Source organism: Oryctolagus cuniculus, chromosome 18 (genome assembly GCF_051225735.1).
Source record: "Oryctolagus cuniculus isolate XC-2025 breed Fujian yellow rabbit chromosome 18, ASM5122573v1, whole genome shotgun sequence".
NCBI lineage: Eukaryota > Metazoa > Chordata > Mammalia > Lagomorpha > Leporidae > Oryctolagus > Oryctolagus cuniculus.
Window position 1 is genome coordinate 6,076,822 of NC_142884.1, and position 27,916 is coordinate 6,104,737.

At 41.2% G+C, this 27,916-nt stretch overlaps 2 pseudogenes; both read left to right on the forward strand.

The window, feature by feature from the left end:
* The first annotated feature begins 6,009 nt into the window (after positions 1 to 6,009).
* Positions 6,010 to 6,932, forward strand: LOC127488255 (vomeronasal type-1 receptor 4-like; annotated as a pseudogene).
* A 9,120-nt stretch (positions 6,933 to 16,052) lies between these two features.
* On the forward strand, positions 16,053 to 16,974 carry ORYCUNV1R-PS1644 (vomeronasal 1 receptor oryCunV1R-ps1644 pseudogene; annotated as a pseudogene).
* Positions 16,975 to 27,916: the final 10,942 nt, after the last annotated feature.

Consider the following 27,916-nt stretch of genomic DNA (forward strand, 5'->3'; position numbering starts at 1 on the left):
AAAAGAGTTATTCGGAAATCCTGTTACATGTAGGCTATGATTTGGCAGGATTGAGGTAGAGCCAGAATTTCAGTATTTAGTAAATTCTCACTCAGCTGACCAAAAAGGGAGGAATAACAGTCTAAAGAACTGGAGTAAGAAAATCCACTATTCAGAAGAAAACCAGGAAACCTTGAAAATTAAATTAAAGCAGACCCAAATAAATAAAGAGCTACCCTGTGTTCCAGGATTGAAAGAATTGATATTTTTCAATGAACATATTACCACATGATCTACAGGGTTTACTAATCCCTGTTGAAATCTGAATGGTATCTTTTAAAGAAGTAAAAGAAAAATTCAAAATCCGAAATTCAAAAATTCAGATTCATGCAGACCCTGAGGAGCCAAAACAATATTGAGAAAGAAGAACAAAACTGGAAGTCTCACACTCAGTTTCAAATTATATTAGAAAACTATGGTATTCAAACAGTAGAGTACTGAAAGAATTAGACTTAAAGATTTCATAGGAACAGAACATGGCTCTCTGGAACAAACCATCATATGCAATCCTTTAATTTTTCTTTTTCTTTTTTAAAAAGATTTTATTTATTTGAGAGGTAGAGTTACAGTGAGAGGGAGAAACAAAGAGAAAGGTCTTCTGTCCATTGGTTCACTCCCCAATGGTCGCAACAGTCAGAGCTGCACTGATCCAAAGCCAGGAGCTTCTTCCCAGTCTCCCATGTGGGTGCAGGGGCCCAACAACTTGGGCTATCTTCTACTGCTTTCCCAGACCTTAGCAGAGAGCTGGATTGGAAGAGGAGCAGCTGGGACTAGAACTGGCACCCATATGGGATGCATGCACTGCAGGTGGAGAATTAGAATACTGCATCACATCGCCACCCCCTGATCCATTAGTTTTTTCAAAATGACTACCAAGCATGCACCATTGAGGTAGGAGAATCCCTTCAATAAGTGGTACTGAGAAAAGTAGATTCACATGTTAGATGATGCATTGTACCTTTAACACATTATAACAAAACCAGCTCAGCATACATGAAGGACTTACATTCAACATCTGACACTGATGTGGAAAGGAGAGGGAGGTACCTGGTGAGAAGAAGCTGAGGTGATGGGCTGGTTCCTGCAGCCCCACATGCACTTCCTACCATACAGATCATACAGAGGAATGGACTTGAACCCCATGGAATGCACCTCACTCTAGAGAATGTCCAATGTCTCCTTCAGTGTGGATTTGTCACTTTTCAAGCAAACAAATCTTGCTTTTCTCTTGACTTTTACCTGCATGTTATCCTCAAATTCCTTCCTGTGTCAGAGATAAGAACCTGGACTCAGCTACCAGATGAAAAAAAATAACTCATAAAATCCTAAAGGAAAACACAGAGACAAATTTCTCTGACATTGGTCTTTGCAATGAGTTTTTTTAATCTGACACCAAAACCAATGGAAAGAAATGCAAAAACAGATAAGCGAGATAGCATTAAAATAAGAAGTTTCAGCATGATAAAGGAAAACAATGATTATAATGTAAAAGAAACTATGAGAAAAGGAGAAAATATTTGAAAATGTTATATATGTCAATATACGAAGTCCAAATCAAATCAAGAATGCCTACAACTCAGTGGTAAAATAACAAACAATAAGAATCTAAAAATGGGCAAAGTACCTGAATAAATATTTTTCCAAGAAGACATTCCAAATGATCAACAGGTTTATGAAAAGAAGCTCAAAATTTCCAATTATCAGGGGCATGGAAATCAAAACCATAATTGAGACTTTACCTTATATGCTCACGGGCAGTTGCTGTTCTAAAAAAGAACAAAAAGAAGGGAAGGGAAGGGAAGGGAAGGGAAGGGAAGGGAAGGGAAGGGAAGGGAAGGGAAGGGAAGGGAAGGGAAGGGAAGGGAAGGGAAGGGAGGGGAGGGGAGGGGAAGGGAAGGGGGAGGAGAGGGGAGGAGGGAAGGAAGAAAGGAAGGAAGGGAGGAAAGCAGGGATGGAGGGGGGAGGACACTAAACACTAAGTATTGGGGAAACACTGGAGAGTCAATTTTTGTACATATTTCATGGGAATGCCAACTGGGTGAAGCCATTATGGAAAACAGTACTCTAGTTCCTCAAAAACTGAAAGTGGAACTATCACATGATGCAGTAATCCCACTTCTGGATACACAACCAAAGAAACAGAGTCAGGTTCTTGAAGAGAGGATCTGCATTCTTCATCATTACTGCATGCTCACAATATCCACGACATGGTAGCTACATAAATATATACTGCCACATGATTGGTAAAGACACTGTGATATGTAACACAGTCTATTATTTAGACTTTAAAGAGAGGGAAATCTTGGCATTCACAACAACATGGATGAATATGAAGGACATTGTGAAAGTGAAATAAGCTAGACATATATGGGCAATCACTGCATGACCCCACTTGTGTAAGGAATCTAAAATAGTAAATTCAAGGAAGTGGAGAGTACAATGGTGGTTTTCAGAGGCTGTGGAGAGAGGGAGAGAGGGAAAATGGAGGGATTTATCACATTATTAAATGGTCCAAATTTGCAAGATGAAAAAGGCCTAGAATTCTGTCATTCAACACAGTAACTATGGCTAACAAGGTGGTATTACACAATGAAGTAATTAATAATAGCATAGATCTTATGTGAAATGTCCTTTTCACAAATAGCAATGTTAACCACAAATAAAAATGGTAGAAGATCTTTCTGGGTGATGGACTTTTAATGCATTGATTGCAGTGATGTTTACATGGGTATTCATCTCCAGCTTCATCAGGTTGTAGACAGTACAGACATACAGCTTCTCTATGTATGTGTCAACTGGAAAACTTTAAAAGATTGAAATGAAAAGGCTTCCTTCGTGTCCAGCATATCTCAGTGAAGTGCTTTATAAAAAAAAAATTTCACCTTAATTACATCAGGAATGTTCCTCTTGCTATCTAATGCAATGTTTCAATGAGAGTAACACCTGAGGAAAGAAATCTGCCTACAACATTATGGAACCAGTGAATGATGCCATAAACACTACGTTTTTAATTGTCAAAATATCCAAAAATATCATCACTTTTACATTCTGTAAGATTAGTTGATGATAAGGAAAAGGCAACAATGACACAGATTTTAAATTCTGCAAGGCTACATTGGCTTATCTTAATAAATCATGTATAATTTTTAAGTTATATCACGATAAAGAAGTTGTTAACATGTCTACTTCAGGTTAAAAAATGTCTGAAATCATGAAAAGTCAAGCGGGGACTCCCAGCACCTCTGCCCAGCACTGAGCACAGGGGCGTAACCACACTGTGCACTCTCCAATATCCTGACTCCGAAGTCTCACTTGGAAATTAGCAAGGATAAGACAGTGGATTTGGGAAAAGCAGTGGATATTTTATTATGAAAACAAAAGGATACATTTTAAACTACATTTTACATTTCCTCATTAACTACAAACCATTCAAGAGGAGGTAACATGGCTTATCTGATAGTCAGGGAAAATATAAAATATGCCTGAAAGCTCATAAACTTGTGACTATCTATGGATATTATACTCTAGCTTCTGACATCTACTGGAGATGAGAATGAAAGGTGTACACAGATAAAGGATGTTTGGCTGTAAAACCCCCATACTCCCTGTGTCAGACAAATCCAGTGGTTTCCCAGGTAAACCATGATCATCATGTTCACCGTTGCACCTGTGTTTCTGAAAACCTTTCTCAGGAGCATTCTCCCCATTGTTCTGCTCATTATATACATGATACTGGGCTTAGTGGTCTGAAGTTTAGCAAAGAAGTTGCTCTGGGGTAGAAAGAACCTTCTGTGAATCCATGGAGACACAGGAGCTTCACTGCCTCCCTCCCATACCAGACTCAGGATCTCCTGCTCCCTCCAGGTCAGACCCTATCAGCTCTGGGGATCTGAGAAGGACAGAGTAACTTTCAAAGACTTTAACAGCCTCTTTTTTGATAGTAATTATAGGTTTTAATTGGTTTTCATAATTAGCAAGAGGAAAAGGGTTCACAAAATTCTCAGTACTCCAACTTGACATACACTGATGCTGCAGGTGAAAAGATAATTGCAGCTCTGCAGGGAGGTGAGGTCACAGGCACACACATTTCTATGCTCCAGCTGCCTCCAGCCCACCCAGTGCTGACTGGGGTGACCTTTGTGCTGAAGCTTGCCCTGGCAGCTGAGAGAAATTGGGGATTTTCCACATCAGCCCAAAGGAGAGAGTTTTCAATTGAGAGGCATATCAGAAGTCTGGGTAAGAGATCAAGTGGGAAAAGGGGATTCTCCCATGTTTGCTCCTGGTCCTGTGTCCCAGCATAAAGGGAGGAGGATGGATTCTGAGATGTGTGCTGGGCTAGCACAGGAACATGGGGGTCCTACACCCTACTCAAATCCCTAGTGGATCTTGATGTACTTTGGTGTCATGAATAATGATATTGATTCTTGTTGCTTAATGAAAATAATCATGCCATCTGGTGTTTAATGTATTTAAGGACTGTAGGTCCAAAATAAGTTTCTGTTCAATTTTCTGCACAGGACTCATCACTCTACTTTCAGAATTAGCAGAGATGCTGCTGTGGAACCCCACTTGCTTATAATGTAGACAGAGACAAACCTCAGAATCTTATAATCCCGGGATGCAAGAGTGGCTGCCAGTGTCAACTTCTGGAATACCAAGGTTTTCTCCAACACTGTTGTATTAATTGCTCAATGGGGGCAATGAATATTTCCCATTGAAAATCCCCATGATTATGGTAAGATTATGTTCCTTGTTTAAGTACGGGAAGCCTATTTAAGAAGAAAGTAGTGTTATCCTATAGTAATGAGTTTCAGATATATTTTCTTACGTTTGTTCTGGACTGAAAATATTTTCATCTTAACTGCAAGCTCCACATTGTTATGTGATAAAATAAATAAGATCTGACAACAGAGATTGCATCTGCTATGCAAGGCTTGCAATCAATACTTTTCAAAAATCTTGACTTATGGGAAAATACTTTTACTTAACTATTAGTAAAGACATAAGTATATTACATGAACATGGAAATCTTTAGTTTCTACCATACTTGACTTCACAAGACTGGTATTAATGTCACTTTGTACAGACCACAGCCAATTTTCAGTACTTCATGCCATTTTTCTTGGTAAAAAAGCCAACTAATGTTTCTATTGTCTTCCACAATAAAGACAATTTGGTCTAGTTTAAGTACAGATTTCAAAGAGAAAGAGTCGAGAAAATGATACTATAATCAGCTTATATGCATCTGGGCAAGATACTTAAATGTATAACCATTATTGATGTTATCTTAAGGAAGAATTTTTTATGTATCAAGGTAAACTAATACATATAAACTATGAAAACCAATTACCAGCAGTCTAAGATAAATTGATAATACATGAAATTAGTTAGGTGTACATATGTGTCATTTGAAGAACTCAGCTAAGTAGCTCTATTAGAATAATATGGTAATTAATTTGAGTACTTTAGAACAAGCCCAGCCAGGTTCAATATTTCACTTTGCACACACAAATTCTAAATTTAGACAAATAACTAACCAGAAACTGATTGCATGATCATTTTATTTCCAATGAAATGAATCCTGCTGCCTTCTCATGGAGTCATGAAAAATACTGGAATTAAGGGAGAGCTAGCTGATATCCTTAAATCTTTTAGTATCAAGATAGACAATATCAACAGCTGTGCATTGATTCAGAAATGAAATTTAAAAAAAATACTGGAATTAATACCTGTGTCTCTTCAGTTGTTGTGTAAGTAGCCCTAAAGATTATATATCCAAGTATTTGGAAACATTTTCAATAAAGAAAAATGTTAAGCAGTCATTTCTAAGGTGTACTGGTGTAGGTAGAGAATAATAAGAGTATAGAATGATGAATTTCAACAGACATTGATACATGTGGTTTGAGTATCATGTTCCCATACAGGAATCTCTGGCCCAGAAACAATAAACAGACACTGGGAGGAGATGGGATGGTCACTGGAGATTTGACAATGGGCATGATCTTATTTCAAACTGTCTCTGTAATCCTGGGGACTCTCTTTCTTCTTTCCCATTATCTCTACCTCTACTTCACAGGATGCAAGTTCAGGCCCACAGATTTGATCATCAAACACCTGACTGTAGCCAACTGTTTAGTCATTCTCTCCAAAGGAGTTCCCCAAACCATGGCAGCTTTGGGCATGAAGCATTTCCTCAGTGATATTGGGTGCAAGCTTGTGTTCTATGTGCAGAGAGTGAGCATGGATGTGTCCACTGGCACCACCTGCTTGTTGAGTATCTCCCAGGCCATCACCATCAGTCCCAGGAACCCCAGATGGGCAGAGCTTAAAGCAAAAGCTCTCAAGTACTTCTGGTTCTGTAATATCTTCTTCTGGATGCTGAACCTGATACTAAATGCCATGGTGCCTGTGTATATGACTGGGAAAAGAAATGACAATAATACTACAAAGAAAACATATTACGGCTACTGTCATTCTGCGAATCCTGGCAAATTCACAGAGTCCCTGTATGTAGCTCTGATATTTTTCCAAAATATTCTCTTTGTGGGCTTCATGCTGTGGGCCAGCAGTTTCATTATTTTCACCCTGTACAGGCACAAGCAGCAGGTACAATACATCCATAGGACCAACATCACATCCAGGTCCTCCCCAGAGTCCAAAGCCACACACAGCATCCTCATCCTGGTGAGCACCTTTGTGTCTTTGAGCACTCTCTCCTCCATCTTTCACAGTTGCATGACTGTTTAAATAATCCCAGTGTGTGGCTGGTGAACACTTCTGCACTAGTTGCTGGGAGTTTCCCTGCTGTGAGCCCCTACATTCTCATGAGCCATGACTCCAGAGTGCCCAGGCTCTGCTGTGCCCACACAAGAAATACAGAATCCCCTACGTAGCATGAGTGTGTACATTTTAGGTGTATTCACAATGGTTAGTTCTCTGATGCTTTTAAAATTCATCCATTCATTTATTTACTTGTGAGACACAGAGCTCACCATACTGTGATTCACTCCCAAACATTTATCTTGAGTCTGTATTGAGGTCAAAGCCAGAGCCGGGAACTCAATTACTTGTGCCATCAACACCACCTCCTAGTGTCTCCCTTAGCAGGTAACTGAGTTCTGGTCAGAGCTGGGTATCAAACCCAGGTAATGTGATTTTGGATATGTTCATCTTCAGTGGCCATTTAACTGCTAGGTCAAATGCCTGCCAAACACAATGTGAATTCTTTACTCTTGAACCCCTCTGAATGTTTAAACATTGAAACTTGAAACAGTCCCAGGAGCAGAGTCTGGTGAACAAGACAGACTGAATTGTTGTTCTACATAAAGAATAAAAGTATTAGTAATTATAAATAAATTAATATAATTATGATGTCAAAACCATACTGTGTTATTAGTGTTCCTGCCTCCATCAAGAAATGTAGAAATTGACAAGAAGTTGTAGGAGTAGCCTGAATCTGACACACTGAATTTTTCAGAAGTGAACAAGTTATGGGAATGTGACAAAAGGTCCGTAAATCAGGGGCAACACTTTAGGTGGGCGTCAGAATACGGAAAAATGAAGAAATTCTCCATAGAACAATGATCATCATGGACGTTAGTGGAGAGAAAATGAAGTTTCCCAGAGTGGAAGCCTTGAGGATCCTGTAGTTCTGTGCATGTAGGGGATGCATCCTCTGAACTCAGATGTTATGAAGGAGAATGGTTACTTCAATCATTTTCATGTACAAATGGCTGGTGTGACCTGGAGTGGGGCACGGGGCAGCACGAAGCATGTTCTGCTGTTTATGAATGACACTAAGGGACAGAACACAGTGTCCAAATATCCCAGCATGGAGGTGAGATTTTCTGGGCCAGCTTCTGTATCTTTAAGTAAAGAGGCCAGTTGGGTGTGTGGGCAAGAAACAGCTTCCATGTGCATGCCCCTGTCTCTCAGGTAAGGAAATAAGTTTATGATGGGGCTTTCCTTTAGCTTTGAACTCAGGATGAAGTAGGCACTGGGAGCCAGTCTCCTTCCCTGCCCCCATCTGGTGCTTATTTCCAAGTGCACTGACAAATATTTTTGTGTTTCTAAGTATCTATGTAAGCATACATATAAACATATGAAGTCAAATTACATCTGTATGCTGTAAATCATTAATACTGGAAAAATACAAAGTCAGATTTACAAAGCAGTGCCAGTAAGAATAACACCAGCTGTGTTAATCCCACTGTCTACTTACTCTGATGTGCATGCCCCCATCTGTAGGACGCTGCAGGAGACAAACCCTGGCTGTAAGGTCAATGACTGCTAAAGGACCCCTGGAGGTCTGTCCCTCAGCTGTAAGACACAACCCAGCCTGGGGGTTCCCAGTGCTGGCCCAGGGAAGCCCAGCAGACAAGGCCACTCCAGCACACATACAACTCTCATTCACTTAATAAAGCAAAGCTTCCCCTGCATGCTCAGATCCAACTCCCTTTAGGACAGAAACTCCTATTAGCTGACCTAGGCTGAATACAGGCATAAGGAAGGGGGCTGATTCACACAGACTCTGAGACAGGTCTTTGGAAGGAGCCCCTTATGGCCAATGGTCATCCAGCTCCTGTATCTGGACCAGGCCACCAGCCTGCTCCCAGTATCTGGTTTGTGGGAGCCCTGCTAGAATAAACAATTTTCTTACTTTTTCTATTTCATTTATTCTAGTTCTTTTTTAACAGTCAATATTCTCCTTATTTTCATAAGATGTTTCCTAATCAGCTGATGAAAAGTTCGTGGAATGTTTTTTCTCTTTGTCAACATATTTACCTATTAAAATAAGGGCACTTCAAAAAGGTTCTTGGGAAAATGAAATTAACTGATAAGTTTATTTTGGTGCAAAACATTTTTCAGATAGAATTGTTTATTCTGGCCTTATTAATATCTATTATTTTTAAATTTTTTATATTTATATTTTATGTTATTTAATGAACATAAATTTCCAAAGTACAGCTTATGGATTACAATAGCTTCCCCCCCCATAACTTCCCTCCCACCCACAACACTCCCCTCTCCCATTCCCACTCTCCTTACATTCACATCAAGATTAATTTTCAATTATCTTTATATACATAAGATCAATTTTTCATATATTAAGTAAAGATTTCAACAGGCAAAACATTTTTTGATGCCAAGGATGGTTGTTGCTATATGCATTTTCCACAAAGCTTTTGAAAACCCCTCACGTGCATGGGTTTCACAATTTTCACTTTGACAGTTCTATCTTCAGCAGCTACTAGTTTGTAAGCTGGAAAATATAGGATACTTCTCAGAGTTAGTCACAGTGCAGCTACCTAATACATTTAACTCTTTCTGGACAACATCATGACACTTTAGTAGTAATCTATCAACATCTTGTTCTTCACATGGGAAGTATAAGGGCCCTTCATGGGATGGGTTAGAGAATGAGAGTATACTCCATGGCACATGGAGCAAATTTGTTCACCATGCGGGGGACAAAGAGGAATAATTTTACATTCCACTCTCCAGTTAATAAGATATGAGAAATAGGATTGAAATAAGTAACCTGAAAATGCTTTGCTTGGTGTTCATTATCTTCCTGGAGCAGAATGTTCACAAGCTGAGACCTTGAGAGATCTGAAAATGTGGCACCATTGTTTGACTGAGTTGAAAGCAGCCAGCAACCTGCTGGACACTAACCAAATGGGCCTGGCTTGTGCCATCCTTCCTAGCACAGAGTTGTACTCACACACTGTGTTCCCTGGTCACTTCCCTCTCTTCTCAGACTTTGGCAGCATTAAAGATTCATGGGAGTTTTCAGAAGGAGAAGAACTCACTTTTATAGCTCTCTTGGACACAAGTGATCTTTTCTCCTTTCTTCTGTGGTTCAGTGGAAGAGGAGGTGATAGGTGAAAAACAGACTGAAAGTGCCCAGGTGTATGGGGCTTCCCATGGGTGCCTGCATGGGCAGCAAGAATGTGAAGCTTAGGACCTGGCTCTCCCCATATCCTAGACAGTGCAAGAAAAGGGAGGTGCAGACTTAGTGGGGAGAGATGAATGAAAAATCTCCCCATGGTCCTTTCTGTGCCCCAGCTCACTCCATCTACACACCTGAATTCTCCACACCCATGCCCCGGGGACAGTGTAACCTTGCTGCCACCTCCATATGGGCAAGGATTGGAAATGGCCTTGTGCCACTGTCTATTCTAAGTGCAAATGTAATCCCCTTCAATCAGCTGTCACACAGCACATCTCCTGCTCACTGAAATGAGTTTGTGTTAAGTTGGCTTCACTGAAGAAAATAATTGCAGAATTATTATTAGGGTTAAATTTTAAAATTTGTTTTTTAATTTGCATTTTAAAAATTAACATAAAAAGAACAGATTTGGCCAGCTCCAGAGCTCAATAGGCTAATCCTCTGCCTGCGGTGCTGGCACACCAGGTTCTAGTCCTGGTTACACACCAGATTCTGTCCTGGTCACTGCCCTTCCTGTCCAGCTCTCTGCTGTGGCCCTGAAGTGCAGTGGAGGATAGCCCAAGTGCTTGGGCCCTGCACCCACATGGGAGACCAGGAGAAGCACCTGGCTCCTGGCTTCAGATCAGCATGGTGCACCGGCTGCAGCATGCCAGCCACAGCGGCCATTTGGGGGTGAACCAACGGAAAAGGAAGACCTTTCTCTCTGTCTCTCTCACTGTCCACTCTGCCTGTCAAAAAAAAAAAAAAAGAAGAAGAAAAGAACAGATTTAATATAGCTCATGGATAACAGACTGGGCTGAGCTAGGCCAAAGCCCAGATGTTGGAACTCCAAGATGTTGGTCTTCCATGTGTGTGGAAGGGACACAGCACTTGGGCCATATTCTGCTCTCTCAGATGAATTAGCAGGGACATGGATCAGAAGCAGACCAGCCGAAACTGAAACCACTGCTCCAAGGTAGGATCCTGGCATCATGAGCATCGGTTTTACCCATTGTACCACCATGCCAACATCTAAAAAGTTGCTCTAGTTGAGTTTGTACCTGTGCTCCCATATTCTAGAGGCAATCCTATAGGCATGGATCTGTTTGAAACTCACATGAATTATGTGAGTTCATTGTGGTCAAACCCTGATTTGGGTGTGATGAGTCCCACTTATATGTAGATGGGGAAGGGTGAACATATTTTTTTAAGGCAGAATTTTAGTTCTGCAATATATTTGATCATTCATTTACATGTGACCATTGGATTTTACTTGTTCTTAACATGGGAAGATTCCAAGAAACCTACAAAGAATACAGGACGGAATGGAGAAAACATTGTATTGAAAATTTCATTCATGAAATTCTAAGTCCTTTCTTGCCCTTTATTTATTACTGTGTCTGAGTGTCAAGAAACTGTGATTCCCCAGGAGCAGGAGGAGCAGACACCCTTATCTCTGCCATCCTCTGAACTCTTCTGAAAAAGGAAGATGGAGCTGGGGATGGAGACTGAGGGGAGGAAATTCCTAACTGAGCAGTTACATTAGTGAGCACCTGCACTGATCACACTTGGCACCAAGACTCAGAACAGAGGGAACAGCTGCAGTGAAGACTCGAGGAAAACTGGACTCTGGAGATAAGGATGTAGGGCCAGAAGCACAAGGCAGGTCTCTGAGGACATTCTGCAAGGGCCCATGAGGGAGCTGGGCTCCTTGGTTAACCTGTGCACTGCCAGCTTGCACAGTGGTTCTTGATGCCCAGTCCTAGGGCCTTGGTGCTTCCCAGAGGGCAGCTGTGAAGAGGGGGCTCTGGGTGCAGGTCACTGCATGTGCTTCTGCAATGAATTGGGAGAGAATGGAGAGGAAAAAATGGAGGAGGGATGACTAAGTGTGCAAGGCAGCGATGGCTGGGGTTGGTTGAGTCATAGATTCTGCTCCTGCTACTACTATCTCCACCACCCTCCCTGCCTATCTCACAGCCTGATCCCATTTTGCCTCCCTGTGCTCAGGATCCCTGCTCAGCACCCAGGATTCATGCCATCTCCACCCTCCAACTCTGCCTTGGGCCACAGGTCGCCCCTAGGACCCACGGTCAGGCTCTCTGTCATTATTCTTTTGCCTCACATACACATTAAGGCTCATATGCCATTTACCCATCTGATCTTTTTTTAAGATTTATTTATTTATTTGAAAGTCAGAGCTACACAGAGAGAGGAGAGGCAGAGAGAGAGAGAGAGAGAAGTCCTCCATCCGATGGTTCACTCCCCAGATGGCCGCAATGGCTAGAGCCGTGCCAATTCGAAGCCAGGAGCCAGGAGCTTCTTCCAGGTCTCCCACCCAGGTGCAGGGGCTGAAGGACTTGGGCCATCTTCTACTGCTTTCCCAGGCCATAGCAGACAGCTGGATCAGAAGATGAGCAGCCTGCACTAGAACTAGCTCCCATATGGGATGCCAGCACTTCAGGACAGGGTGTTAACCCACTGTGCCACAGCGCCAGGCCCTACCCATCTGATCTTAACCACATTCTACACTGGGAGCCATCCCTATGCACACACTCATTCCCATGACCCCTTGCACTCCTCATGGGCTCACACATACCAGTTCCAGTGAAGTCACACCTTACACACCTGGAGCCCTTAGAGTGTCAACCCTGCACGTTGACTGCTCTGTGAATTCAACACTCCCATTCCTTGCATCCACTTTCTCATATCTCCCTCTGCATTCTGTCTTCTCACACCTCCACGCTATATTCCTGTGTACCGCTGGACCCTCCCTGGGCCCTCACATTTCCCTTTTCTGTCACAAACACTCTCTGCCACACCCCTGCATTTCCACACTGAGTAGAACTGAGCTGTGGGCCAATTCTGATGCTTTCCAAGAGAAATTTCATCTTCTTCTTTTACTTGTATCCCAGTGAATATCCTCCTCAGAGGATGCGCTGTTATAATTGCTAACTTAAATGATTCATCTGCTCAGTGGCCTATGATTTGGGGAAGAAATACACATTGGAGTAGGAAAACTTCTCAGGCATCTCAAAACCCAGAGGCAGCTCCTCTTGTTTCAGACCGCAGCAAGAGCTGTTGCCTCCCTGTGTGACCTGTCTGTCTCTAGGCATCAGGGAAATGAAGGGGACTCTCAGACACTGCCATTGTCTCTTGGCAGATGGTAACTGCAAACCTCTAATTGGTTTTTGGTCACAAGGAACTGGGGAACATTTTTCACAAATATTCACACTGCCCGGGCCTGTCCTCCACTTGTAGGGACAGGTGATAAGATAATGGCTGCTCTGAGGGGAGACGACATCACACATCATGTCACACCATTTCCCAAGGTCTCCATCCCAACACAAGTGCTGGTGCTGTGAACCTCAGCCTGAGCATTCTGTCTCCTTATCAGAGGAGACAGGTGTTTGCCATTGAAGCCTGAGACAGAGTCTGAAGCCAAGGTTTGCCAGTCTGCAGCCAGGTAAGGGATCCTATTAGAATGGGTTTGCATTTGGAACCCAGCCTGCTGCCACAGCCACCCAGGAAGCAGAGATCATTCTGTGGCCTGAGCAGAGCTTGTAGAGAGATGAGGGCCTAACCTGACAGCAGCCCCCAAAGGCAGTTGTGCCATTTAGTATAAACCAAAACAACCTGTGTTGTGCTGCATATTTTCATGTTTAACTCTTAATTTTTACATGTTTAATACTGAAAACTTAAATAAAATTGGTTCTATGGTTAAAATGGGATTGTAAGGAAAACAGCCTCACTCCTGTAAAAGCACACTTCTGTCATTGGTTCATAAACTTTTTTCAAGTTAATGTTTTCTTCATTGTTTTTGAGATAACATTTTTAACTTACATTTGCAGTACAAGGCATAATGCTCTGCCACACAGAGAGTTCAGCAAATGAAAAATGCAAAGACCACAGTCCAGCAGGAAAGTAGGCAGGGGCTATGCTCAGTCATCCAGTGAGAAGATGGCCCTAACTTTTCATGAAACCCATCCCTGCTAAGATACAGGAAATGTTTAGGCTTTCTTTCTGGTTAACAATGCCTTTTACCATCAATGGAATGGAGTAATGTATCCTTTTGAGGAAATATACATTATTCAAATAAAATTGGTTGTAACAACAAAGTTGGTTTCTTACTATAAAAAAGGCTATCAAAATGATACTGATGGGTGAAATTTAATCAAATCAATATCAAAGTTTGATTTTTAATATGCTTACAGATTTCAGTTCCACATTAAATTGCCTTTCAATCCACCCACCCTATCATATTCACACAGTGTTTTCAAGATGACTGAATATGCACTCTCTTTTCTTTAAAGATTTATTTATTTATTTATTTACTTGAGAGAGTGGCACAGAAGAGAATGAGAGACAGCGAATGTAAGACAGAGATCTTCCATCCATTGGTTCACTCTCCAAATTTCCACAACAACTGGGCCAGCCCTAAGCTAGGATCCTGGAACTGCTTCCAGGACTCCCATGTGGGTGACAGGAGCCCAAGTACTTGGGCAGCTTTCATCTGCTTTCCAGGCACAGTAGCAAGGAGCTGAACCAGAGGTGGAGCAGCCAGGACTTGAACCGGTGGTCAAATGGGAAGCTGGCAATGCAGGAGGTCGCTAACCTGCTGCACCATGAAACCAGCCCCTCGAAAGTGCACCCACAGCACCAAGCTGGCAGCAGAGATGTGAACTAACAGGAACCACCTGGTGCCATGCAGACGTGGTGTGTCCAGATGGCACCTGCTGGGAAGAGATGCACCCTGTGATGCCAGGTGCTAGAATTATTTAAAGAGACAGTGGTTGTTTCCTTCTGAGAACATCCATGGTCACCTGATATTGGAGAGTGTTCCCCATTTTCAGCTTAGGCAGTGAGCACATGAAGAAGTGGTAACACTACACACGGGATTCCAGCTAGCAGCTCTTAGGCACAAAAGTTTCCTGTGCTAAAGTTTCTGATTTTCAAAACCCAAATCTACAATTTCAACTTATAAAATATACAAAGCTTAACAGCTTACATATTCTCTTTACTGGATAGCTTATAATTTAGCATATTTTGGAAATCTCACCTCATTTCTACTGATTTTACTTGTGAACGTATTAATCCATGTAAGTACATGATCTGAAATTGGTAACTTTTAGTTTCTGTTCTACACTCTTTTATCATATACTGGTATATCATGTCGCATAGTTTAGGGTGCAGCCAAGTTTTCTGTGATTCCTGTGACAAGTGCCAATTCTATTGGGCATAGAAGAAATCCTTGTGACTGGCCCTGTGGCGTGGTGGCTTAAGCTGCCCTCTGTTGCACCGGCATCTCATACGGGTGCTGGTTGGAGTCTTATTTGTTTCACTCCAGTCCAGTTCCCTGCTAATACACCTGGGAAAGCAGCAGAGGATGGCCCAAGTCCTTGGGCCCCTGCAGCCAGGTGGGAGACCCAGAAGAATCTCCTGGATCCTGGCTTTGCCTTGGTCTAGCCTCAGCTGTTAAAGCCATCCAGAGGGTAAATCAGTGGATGGAATCTCTCTCTCCCCCTCTCTCTGTAATTCTTACTTTCAAATAAGTAAGTAAATAAATCTTAGAAACAAAGAAATGCTTGTTGAAGGCCTTCTCAATAAACAGGGAACTTTTTATTCTTAAAATACAATTAGATATGGAATAACTCCCTACAGAATTAATTCATAATTCTAAATCTGAATGTTTTTAAGATATATAAATCTTATCCATAGCTGGTATTAACTTACAGCTTCAGTCCTTCTACAGTCTTGTAGACTTACAGACAATGTAATAAAATCAGCCACCTAAGTTAAATCACAGGGTATGAGAATGGCTAAATAGACACTGCATTATGTGAGGAACAAAGCAAACAGGTCCGCAGTATCACCTTCAAGTGCACAGCTTTGAACAGCCAGCCAATTCCAAACCCCTTTTGAGCCACACATGTTGTTCAGATTAGACACATCATTAACTCTCCCTACTTAGCTTCTCTGTATCTTTTCGATGAAAACAACAATACTGTGTGGTCACTGCCTCATATTCACTTGCAGGATTCTCTCTCACTCAGAGGATGAGCAGCAGAGGCTGGGAACTGACAGCATGGCCTCGAGGGACCTGGCCCTAGGAATGGTCTTTCTAGTACAGACGCTGGCTGGGATTCTGGGGAATTCCTCTCTTCTTCTCCATTATCTCATCCTTTATTTCACAGGATGCAAATTTAGGCTCACAGATCTGATTCTCAAACACCTGACTGTAGCCAATGCCTTGGTCATTCTCTCAAAAGGAGTCCCCTAAACCATGGCAGCTTTGGGGATGAAGCATTTCCTTGATGATACTGTATGCAAACTTGTGTTCTATGTGCACAGAGTGAGCAGGGATATGTCCATTGGCAGCACCTGCCTCCTGAGTGTCTTCCAGGCCATCACCATCAGTCCTACCTGCTCCAGGTGGATGGGGCTTAAAGTAAAAGCCCCCAAGTATGTTGGCCCCTCCACTATTCTCTGCTGGATCCTGAACATGATGCTAACATTATGGTACTTGTGCATATCACTGGCAAATGGCAAAACTGTAATATCACAAGTAAAATGGATTATGACTACTGTTCTGCTATGCCTCATGGGAAAATCACTGACTTAATGTACATAGGACTGATATTATTCCATGATGTTGTCTTTGTAGGGCTCATGCTCTGGGCCAGCAGCTTCATGGTTTTCATCCTGTACAGGCACAAGCAGCAGGTCCAATACATACACGCTCTCTCCCACAGATCTTCCCCAGGGTCCAGGGCCACACAAAGCATCCTTGTCCTGGTGAGCACCTTCGTACTGCTGTGCAGCCTGTCCTCCATTCTTCTCATTGGTTTAGCCTTTTCCAATATTCGCAAAATATGGCTGGTGAAAGCCTCCACACTGATTACCGGGTGTTTCCCTGCCTCAGCCCCTACATTCTCATGAGTTATGACTCCAGGGTACCCACACACTGCCTTCCCTGGATCATAGCAGCAAAGTCCTCTGTGCTCTGAGAAGTAAACTCTGTGGATATTCACAGTGGCTGACTGCATACTTTTTATTACTTCTCAGACGGGAGGCACATTTCAGAAGCAGGCATTTTACAAGAACATGGCCTATGAGACAGTTGAGCTCTGCTTGAAAATAAACTTAATTGAATAGTAATTTTATTTTTTGGAAGTCATGCTTTACTAATTTTAAAAATTTATGGTATACAAGCTTAATGAAATTTATAAATACAGATTTAGTAATAGAGTAATTCTCCCCACCCTACCTTCCCTCCCACCCACACTGCCACCCTTCTTCTCCTCTCTCTTCTATTGAATAGTATTTTTAAAGAAAAATGTGAGATATTATCACAGTAATATATATGTAACTCAAATTTTATTTTTTACTACAATGGAAGAGCTAAGATGTTATATAGGGCTAAAACAACAGATTCCTTGGAGACATGGAGAAGTCCCTGAGAGTGTAACTTTCATCTGGCGCAGTAAAATTTCCAGACATTAAGTGGCTGTGGAATGGCAGAAACAAAAACTCTCCCATGGAATCATGAATAGCATGGAATTTAACTGGAGGGTAGTTCAGTTTCAGAGTATTAGTATGTTGATATTCTTGGAGAAATAGTAGTCATTTGAATGTAGATGAATTCAAACTGAACTGGAGTTGATCATTTAAGTGGATGTTTTCACTGAGTTTCCAGAGTTCAAGGGAATGTTGCCTGTTGAAAACAGATATTCTGCAGAATGTAAATGGCACAGGCTGGGGGTCTGTATGTCCATTGTTTCTGTGATGTGAAGATGCCAGTTGGGCAGAGTGGCAGGAAGCAGGTCCCACGGTGCCCTCTCCTGTCTCTCAAGTCAGGAAATAATCCTGTGGTGCAGGGAGTGTGAGGAAAACCTTTGGAAGTGGTAAGACATGAATCCATTTAATTCCTGTAGCATTTTTGGCCTGAACATTTTCAAGAGTAATATGAATAGTTCTTCAATTTGTGAGATATGTTACTAACGCTTTCCTTGTCTTTACATCATAAGGTTTATGCAATATATTTGAAAAGTAAAATTAATCTGGCCTAATGTGTGTGTGTGTAATATTGTGCCACAAATATAGAAACCACATGGTGTTAGCTCATATGAAAAACTTAGAAACACTTGATACATATAGATATTAAAGCAGTATATTTGTGTGTGCATATGTGTACACATTTGCATGAACATATGTCTTCTTATTCATATGTATGTATACATATGTATACTCACATTATGTTTGTTTGCCATCAATCAAGCCTATTAGAAAATTATAAATTAAAAATGAAAAAAGAAATGAAAATAATACTAATTAAAATAACAACTTGCTTTAATCTGAAGTTCTATTTTATCTTAAATGTATATCACCATGACAAGTACTTAATTTATTTAAATTACATGCTATATATTTTCCCATTTATTACTTATATTTAATATACATACCTTGAAAACATATCTACTTGATAGACTATTAGGATTAATTAGCTCTTTATGGTTGATATAAAAGGATATACATTTGCGATTGGATTCATCCATTCCTTGTAGACTCATGCACTTCACATAGTCGATTTCCTAACTCTTCCTTAACTCATTCCAAGTTACTTTCTTAAATATTTTAAATATTTTATACCTTTTATTTATAGATTGTATAATATGATGGTAAATTACATGGTATATTTGTAAGAATACTATATATGTATTTGTTTTTAAATGATTTATTTATATTTGATAGGCAGAGAGAGAGAGAATAAGACTCAGAGGTAGATAGATAGATAGATACATAGATAAATAGATAGATAGATAGAGACAGATTGAGTTTCCATTCACTGGTCCAATCCCCAAATGCCCACAACTACAAAAACTGTTGCAGGCTGCAGCCAGAAGCCAGAAACTCCATCTGGGTCTCCCAAGTAGGTGTCAGAAACTCAAGCACATGGGCTGCCATTTGTTGTCTCCCAGGGGCATCAGCAAGAAGCTGACAGGGGAGCAGTCTCAGGATTCAGTCCCAGGCATTCATATGGGATATGGATGTCCCAAGCAATGGCTGGATTTTATATTATATAAATTAAGAATTTTCGTTCTCTGCCAACTTTTTTTTTTTTTTTTTGGCAGGCAGAGTGGACAGTGAGAGAGACAGAGACAAAGGTCTTCCTTTGCTATTGGTTCACCCTCCAATGGCCACTGTGGCTGGCTCACTGTGGCCGACACACCGCACTGATCCGATGGTAGGAGCCAGGTGCTTCTCCTGGTCTCCCATGGGGTGCAGGGCCCAAGCACTTGGGCCATCCTTCACTGCACTCCCTGGCCACAGCAGAGAGCTGGCCTGGAAGAGGGGCAACTGGGACAGAATCCGGCACCCCGACCAGGACTATAACCCGGTGTGCCGGCGCTGCAAGGCAGAGGATTAGCCTAGTGAGCTGCGGTGCAGGCATGCCAACTTATTTTTATTGTTGTCCTCTTTTTTCAAAATTTAATGTCATAAATTCAGAGAGCCTAAAAGTTCACACGCTCAGCATACCTCTATAACAACATCTGCATCCTAAAAAACACAGTTATATCTGCTGCCTCCCTTGAGAAGCCAATTTTTCCTTCATCAGTGACTACTGCCACTGGGTAACCACTGTTCTATGTCTAAGATAGGTAACCTTCAACTTGTTTTAAAATTTTACATATGTAACATTGCATAGCATATACTTATTTACCTTTCATTCCTTATGAGGTTTTGCTACCTGTATTATTTCATGTGCTATAGATTTTCAAGATCATTGCTGTTGAAGGTTCCCTCTTGTGAGCATCAATTAATATCATCACTCCACCACTGAAATTCATCTAAGTGGTTTTCAATTAAGGGCTACTAGGAATAGCACTGGGATACAAATATGGAACTCTTTCTTGGATAATCATGTATGAATATCTATTGGGTTTACTCATATATTTGCTTAGGAAATTGTAGGCTCATAGCTCTACATTGCCTCTACATTATAAGTTACTATAGAATGCTTCACAAAACCTGTTCTCACCTGCCCCTTTCCCCAGATGTCTGTGGGTATTCTGGTTTATCCACATGTTGCCAACATTTGGTAATTTCTGTAACTTTTCTTTGAATATGTGATGATTTCATGTACTGGTTTTATTTGCATTTGCTTGATTACTAATGGAGTTCAGTATGTTTCACATGTTTAATAAATGTTAGATGGCCTTTCCTTTGAAGCACCTTGATTAATTTTTCAAATTTTTATTCTGTTGTCTTTCAAAATATTATCTGTAATAGCACTATATATATATGTACATACATATATTTGTTTTTAAGTGATTTATTCATATTTGTGAGGCAGATAGGGAGACACAGAGATAGAGATTGACTTTCTATCCAGTGGTCCAATCCCCAAATGCCCACAAGTACAACAACTGGTCCAAGCTGCAGCCAGAAGCCAGAAACTCCATCTGGGTCTCCCAAGTAGGTGCAGGAATTCAAGCATGTGGGCCACCATCTGTTGCCTCCCTGGGGCATTAGCAAGAAGCTGAAAGGGAAGCAGGCCCAGGACTCAATCCCAGGCATTCATGGGGGTTGTGGATGTCCCAAGCAGTGGCTGAATTTTATATGATAATTTATCATTTATTCTTTTATATTTTATAATTTTTGTTCTCTGCCAGAGAACTTTTCCTATTGTAAGACCACAGATACGTTCTTCTTTAATTTACATTATTTCATTAATCATCTTTAAATTTAAAACAGATCTACTCAAAATCAATCTGTAGTCATATGAGTAGCAGCTCATATTGTTTTCCAATAAGATGAATAAATTTCCAGTTATTTTGAAAATGTCATATTATAGTTTCCTTTCTTTTGCTCTCAACATTGTCTCAGTAATGGTAATATCACAGTCCTTGATCTGACGTTTCTGTGGTCTGTGGTCATCATTTTCATGCCTAAGTATCTGCCAAGGGTGTTAGTGATCCTATGTCACAGAACAAGATCTTGCTATGTAGAATCTCTGATGGGCCCTTCTCAGAGAATCAGTTAGTTCCATGTTCCAAAATAATATGACATCCAAATAATTTTTATATTACATAGATTAACTTCCACATAAAAGAAGAAACATGATATTTCTCTTTCTGTGTCTGCCTTATTCATTTTGATGAGACTTTTATTCATCTTCAAGTTAGAGAAGCAGCATTCAAAGAAATAACATTTTAATAGTGAGTTTCAGATAGCAGATGTTGAGCACAAATAAGTCTCTTGATATATTCTCCAATTGTAAAGTATTCTCTTATCAATCCCAAATTCTGTAAATCCATTTATCAAATATATAATGTGTCACACTTTACAGATGCTCTATTGCATAGGTGTTTACATTTTAATGTGACACTAATCTTACCTCATTTGCTAACAGTTTTTCTTTAGCCAGTTATTGATGAACAGATAAGCATATTCTTGACATCAGTAACACTGAACCTTTGCCTTACACTATTTCATCACATATTGGTGTCTCCTCTCCCATAGCTCAGGGAAGATATAGTTTGTATTCAATGATTCCCATAATAGGCAATATTTTATTGTTGGCATAGAAGTAAATTTGAAGCTGGCACCACAGCTCAATAGGCTAATCCTCTGCAGCGGCACTAGCACCCCAGGTTCTGGTCCCGGTTGGGGTGCTGGATTCAGTCCTGGTTGTTCCTCTTCCAGTCCAGCTCTCTGCTATGGCCCGGGAGTGCAGTGGAGGATGGCCCAAGTCCTTGGGCCCTGCAACCACATGGGAGACCAGGAGAGGCACCTGGCTCCTGGCTTCGGATCAGCGCAGTGCCCAGTCACAGCATGCCAGCTGCATCAGCCATTGGGGGAGTGAACCAACGGAGAAAGGGAAGAAGTTTTTCTCTGTCGCTCTCACTGTCCACTCTGCTTGTCAAAAAAAAAAAAAAAAAGAAGAAGAAGTAAATTTGAGTTCCTGTTGTTATCTGAATATAGAGGCAATGGTGTATTTTAAAATACAATTTGTTATGGAGCAGATCCATATAGAATTTTGTATATTACAATGAGGGCATCTCTATTTTTTAAGATATACAAAACTTTACTCATTATTGATACTGACTTATGCAATAATATCATGACACATAGATGTCAACTTGCTGCAGCCAGAATTATACACTGCCATCAATCTAAGGTAAAATAAGATATGCAAGTTCCTAAATATGCATCCGTATAATTAGAAAAGCACGGGTACTCACACTGTTCAGTTACCATAGGGTTTACATGCCCTGTGTTTTTAACACTGCAGCCAGGCTCTGTTTTTTTTTCCCATAAGAAAGGTTTGAATTTAGGCAAATAATTAACCTTAATCTCATTTTTTCCCAATATTTCCAATGAAAACAATAGTACTTAGTACCTAATGGAATTTTAAGATTGTAAGATTATCTTCATGTATAGCCTTCATAGCCTTGGTCCTTACTTTGTTGTTAGTGCTTAATTATTTTTAGTGCTTAAAAATACTTCATGATTTCTCAGTGGGAACTAATAAGTGGAGAATATGGAGTTGTAGTTGATGTGACACACTTGGCTCCTGTCTCGTGTTCCCATGCAGGAATCTCTGGCTTAGAAGACAAATAGCAGTCACTGGGAACTGTCAGAATGGCCATCAGAGACATGGCAATAGGAATAATCTTTTCATCACAAACTACTTCTGGAATCCTGGGAGATTTCTTCTTGCAAGTTTAGGGCCACAGATTTGATCATCAAACACCTGATTGTAGCCAATTGCTGAGTAATTCTTCTAAAGGAGTTCCAAAGCCATGGTAGCTTTGAGGATGAAGCATTTCCTCCATGATACTGGGTTCACATTTTTATTCTATGTGCACGGATGTAACCACTGGTGTCACCTGCCTCCAAGTCATCACCATTAGTTCCAGGCACTAAGCTATATTTTCAAAGATTTTTCTTAAATGAATATTTTTAGAAGATAGTTATAGTGTCTTTATTTGGAGCAGATTAATTACTTAAGCAATAAAACAAACTTTCTGAGGCAAAAGTTGGGCCTGCTTAGGTTGATATTGTGGTGCAGCAGGTTAAGCCACCACTTGCTATGCCTGCATCCCAAAGCAGTGTGCCAGTTGGGTCCCAGCTGCTCTACTCTGACCCAGCTTCCTGCTAATGTGCCTAGGAACACAACAGATGGTGGCCCAAGAACTTGTATCCCTGCCACTCACATGGGAGATCAGGATAGAGTTCCTGTTTCCTGGCTTCAAACTGGCTATTGCAGCCATCTGGGGATGAACCAGCAAGTGGAAGATCTTTCATCTCTCCATCAGTCTCTCTCTTTCTCCCCCAACTCAGCTTTTTTTTAATATAATACTACTCAGCTGTAAGAAAGAACAAAATTATTTCTATTGCAACAAAATGGATGCAATTGGAAACCATTACACTGACTGAAACTAGCCAGCCCCCAAGACAAGTATCATATGTTTTCTCTGATAAGTGGCAGTTAACATAGAATACAAAGAAATGTATAGGAATGAAGTGGACATCTTGTGATATGGTTGCTATTTCTAGTCCTCATTAATACTAGTTTTCACTCCTGTGGAACTATGGTTTTCCTACTTTTTACTTGTTGAATATTTTTTTTGACAGGCAGAGTCGACAGTGAGAGAGAGAGAGACAGAGAGAAAGGTCTTCCTTTGCTGTTGGTTCACCCTCCAATGGCCACCATGGCTGGCACGCTGTGGTCAGCACACTGTGCTGATCTGATGGCAGGAGCCAGGTGCTTCTCCTGGTCTCCCATGTGGTGCAGGGCCCAAGCACTTGGGCCATCCTCCACTGCACTCCCTGGCCACAGCAGAGAGCTGGCCTGGTAGAGGAGCAACCGGGACAGAATCCGGTGCCCCATCCGGGACTAGAACCCGGTGTGCCAGCGCCGCAAGGCGGAGGATTAGCCTAGTGAGTCATGGCGCCGGCACTTGTTGAATATTATAGTTACAGAGATAACCATCTACACATCTAGAAGCTGTTAGGCTAGCTAGCTGTCTACTCACCTTTAAGCATCTTTTTTTGAAAATGAACCAGGGCTGAGGCTGGCGCTGTGGTGTAGTAGGTTAAGACTCTACCTGCAGTGCCGGTATCCCATATAGGCACCTGTTCAAGTCCTGGCTGCTCCTCTTCTGATCCAGTTCTCTGACAACAGTCTGGAAAAGCAGTAGAGGTTGGCCCAAATGCTTGGGTCCCTGCACCCATGTGGCAGACCTGGAAGAAGCTCCTGGCTCCTGGCTTCAGATAGACCTAGCTCCAGCCATTCCACCCATTTGGAGTTAACCTGTGGATGGAAGACCCCTCCCCTTATTCATTTGCTTTCTCTGTATCTCTTCTCTCAAATAAATACATAAATCTATTTTTTTAAAAGAAAATGACCCATGACAAGCACTGTGGTGCATTGCATTAAAACAATGCCCTGCATTGTTGTCATCCCATATGAATGCCAGTTTGAGTCCTGACTGCACCACTTCCAATCCAGCTCTCTCTAATGCACCTGGGAAAGTAGGGAATGCTGGCCCAAGTCCTTGGGTCCCTAAACAAATGTGGGTTACCTGGAGGAAGCTCTTGGCTCCAGAATTCAGCCTGGCCTAGCTCAGTCATTGTGGCCATTGAGGAGCAAGCCAGTGGATAGAGAATGTCTCTAGTTTCTCTCTGTAACTCTTTTTTTTTTTCAAATAAATTTCTAAAGGTCTTTATTTCACCTTCATTCACAAATGAGAGCTTTGCAGGATATAATATTCTGGGCTGGCAGTTTTTCTCTCTTAGTACCTGGGCTATGTCTCACCATTCCCTTCTAGCCTGGAGGGTTTCTGATGAGAAGTCTGCTGTGAGTCTAATTGGAGATCCTCTGAGAGTAATCTGACGTTTCTCTCTTGCACATTTTAGAATCTTTTCTTTGTGTTTCACTGTGGTGAGTTTGATTACCATGTGTTGTGGTGAGGATCTCTTTTGGTCATGTTTATTAGGGGTTCTATGAGCTTCCTGTACTAGGATGTCTCTGTCCTTCTCCAAACCCAGGAAGTTTTCTGCTAGTATCTCACTAAAAGGCCTTCTAATCCTTTCTCCCTCTCCATGCCTTCAGTAACTCCTAGAACCCGATTGTTGTTTTTTTTTTTTAATAGTATCCTGTAGATTCCCAACAATATTTTTTTAGATTTCTAATGTCCTCTTCTTTTCTTTGGTTTGACTGTATACTTTCCTGTGCTCTGTCTTCTAAGTCTGATATTCTCTCTTCTGTTTCACTGGCTCTGTTTTTAAGGCTCTCTAATGTGTTTGTCATTTGATCTATTGAGTTCTTCATTTCATTTTGATTTCTCTTCACTATCACACTTTCCTGTTGTACTAGTTTGTGCATTTCATTTTGATTTCTCCTTAAGATTTCATTTTCACGAGAGATTTTCTATCCTGTCCAGTAAGGATTTATGTAGTTCAAGCATTTGTTTTTGAAAGCTTCTACATGTTCTTATAAATTTTTTAAAATCTGTATCTTGCATTTCTTCTATCTCATCTTCATAATCTTGGCTTGGGGTGTCTTGTTCTTTCGGGGGCATCATAATGTCTTCCTTTTTCTTGTTTCCTCAGTTTCTGTGTTTGTTGCTTGGCATTATTGAGATATTCTTTGGATTCTTCTTCCCTCACTTTGGTGTACTTTTTTCTTGTTATACTATGAGTGTATTAAGTGGACTGTCTGCTTTTGATGGAGCCTTAGAGGCTTGAGATGGGTGTGGCCAGAGAGCTCTGTTTGGTTCCTCAGGGTTAAGGGTGTGCCAAAGGTGACACTCCCAGGTTAGGCATGGTAAATCGCTCTCTCTCTCTGTTTTTTTTTTTTTTTTTTTTGATTCAGCATGGAAGTAATTCCACACAGCTGAACATAATTGAAGGTAGTCAGCTTCTGATCTCTGGCTCCTGTTGGTATAACATTTGCCTGCTCTTTTCCAAGGACCACACAGGGAATCTGTTCTGCCCTCAGTGTGGGCTCAAATTCTTCTGCAGTCTCTCACTGGGTGCCAAGGTTACCGAATTGTAGCATCTCTGGAGAATACTCACGTGAACTCCGTGAGTACTCTCACCCACCATCTCTTTTTTCACAGTCTCGGTTCATTAGCTCCACACATTCACTATGTCCTAATCTCCTGTTATTTCACCCCCTAGAGTCAGGTTTTTCTGCTTGGTAGTGGGCGGGCACAGCCCTGAGGTTGCATAGCTTTTACATATGACCAAAATGGTGCCTGCTCTTTGTCTTGCTCACCTTTGAGAGGTGAGCAGAGAGAGAGAAACTCGTGTTCATACTGGTCCCTTTTTTTTCCCTCTCTCTTCTAGTTAGCCTGGTGAACTTTCCCCCACAGGGCTTCAAGCTCCATTCTAGGCTCCTTCTTCTGCTTTCTTGCCAGTGTCTCGGTCTATTGAGGTTAAGCTCACCTCACATTCCAGGGCTGGTGCATAGATTCTGCCGCTGGGGTTCTGAGCCGTGGGTTCCCACACCCTCCACGCAGGTCCACCATGAATCACTTGTTCTGGAAGAGTTTCCTCTGCTGTTTCTTCCCCAACTCTTTCTTGAACCTGCAGTATCTCCATTGTATTAAACTGTCTCTTCCCGGACTATTAGTGTGCTCCCTTCCTATTCCACCATCTTGACCCCACCTAAATAAATATGCAAATCTTAAAAAATCTCTTAAAAAAGAATTTTTACTTCTCTCAGAATGATCTCATATGCAAAAATTCTAAGGATTCCACTAAAAAATGTTAGAACTAATCATAAATCCAGTACAGTTGCAGGGTAAAAATCAATATGTAAAAATCAGTTTTCTTTCTTTTCTAAATTTTTTATTTTGACAGGCAGAGTGAACAGTGAGAGAGAGACAGACAGACAGAGAGAAAGGTCTTCCTTTTGCCATTGGTTCACCCTCCAATGGCTGCCGCGGCCAGCGTGCTGCAGCCGGTGTATGACACTGACCTGAAGCCAGGAGCCAGGTGCTTCTCCTGGTCTCCCAAGCAGGTGCAGGGCCCAAGGACTTGGGCCATCCTCCACTGCACTCCCAGGCCATAGCAGAGAGCTGGCCTGGAAGAGGGGCAACCGAGACAGAATACGGTGCCCTGACCTGGACTAGAACCCGGTGTGCCAGTGCCGCAGGCAGAGGATTAGCCTAGTGAGCCATGGCACCAGCCAAAAATCAGTTTTATTTCTAATGTCTGACAGTATGATTAGAAAACAAAAATAGGAAAGTAATCACATTTACAATATCATCACAGAGAACAAAATACTTAGGAATAAACCTAAAGAATAAGTTGAATGATGTGTATGCAGAAAACCATAAGACTGATGAGTAAAATTAAAGCAGACACAAATAAATGAATAGATATGCTGTGTTTCAGGAGTGGAGGGATATTTCTCAATATACATACTATCACATGATCTAGAGATTCAATTCCTATGGAAATCACAATGGTACTTTTTACAGGTGAAAAAAATGTTCAAATTCATGTGGACAATGAAAGACCTTGAAAAGTCAAAACAATATTAAGAAAGAAGAACAAATCTGGTTTTTGTCTCTGGTGTCCTAATATATTATAAAGCCACATGATGCCAACACTATTGTACTGTTCTAAAATCTAACATACGACCTTTATATGAACAGAATGGAGATCCCTAAGCATCAGCAAGTTCTGTAGAAAATGCAATGGAATAAGGAGAGTCCCTTCAATAAATGGTGCTAAAAACACTGGAGAATTACACTGAAAAAAATTCAATTGTACCATTATCATACGCCATAAACCCAATCACCTCAAAATTAATTAAAGGCTTAAATTTAAGGCCTGAAAAAAAAAGAATTCCTAGGGGGGAAAACTACTTGACATTGATCTTGACAATGAAATTTTAGATATGACACAAAAAACTAAGGAAACAATGCA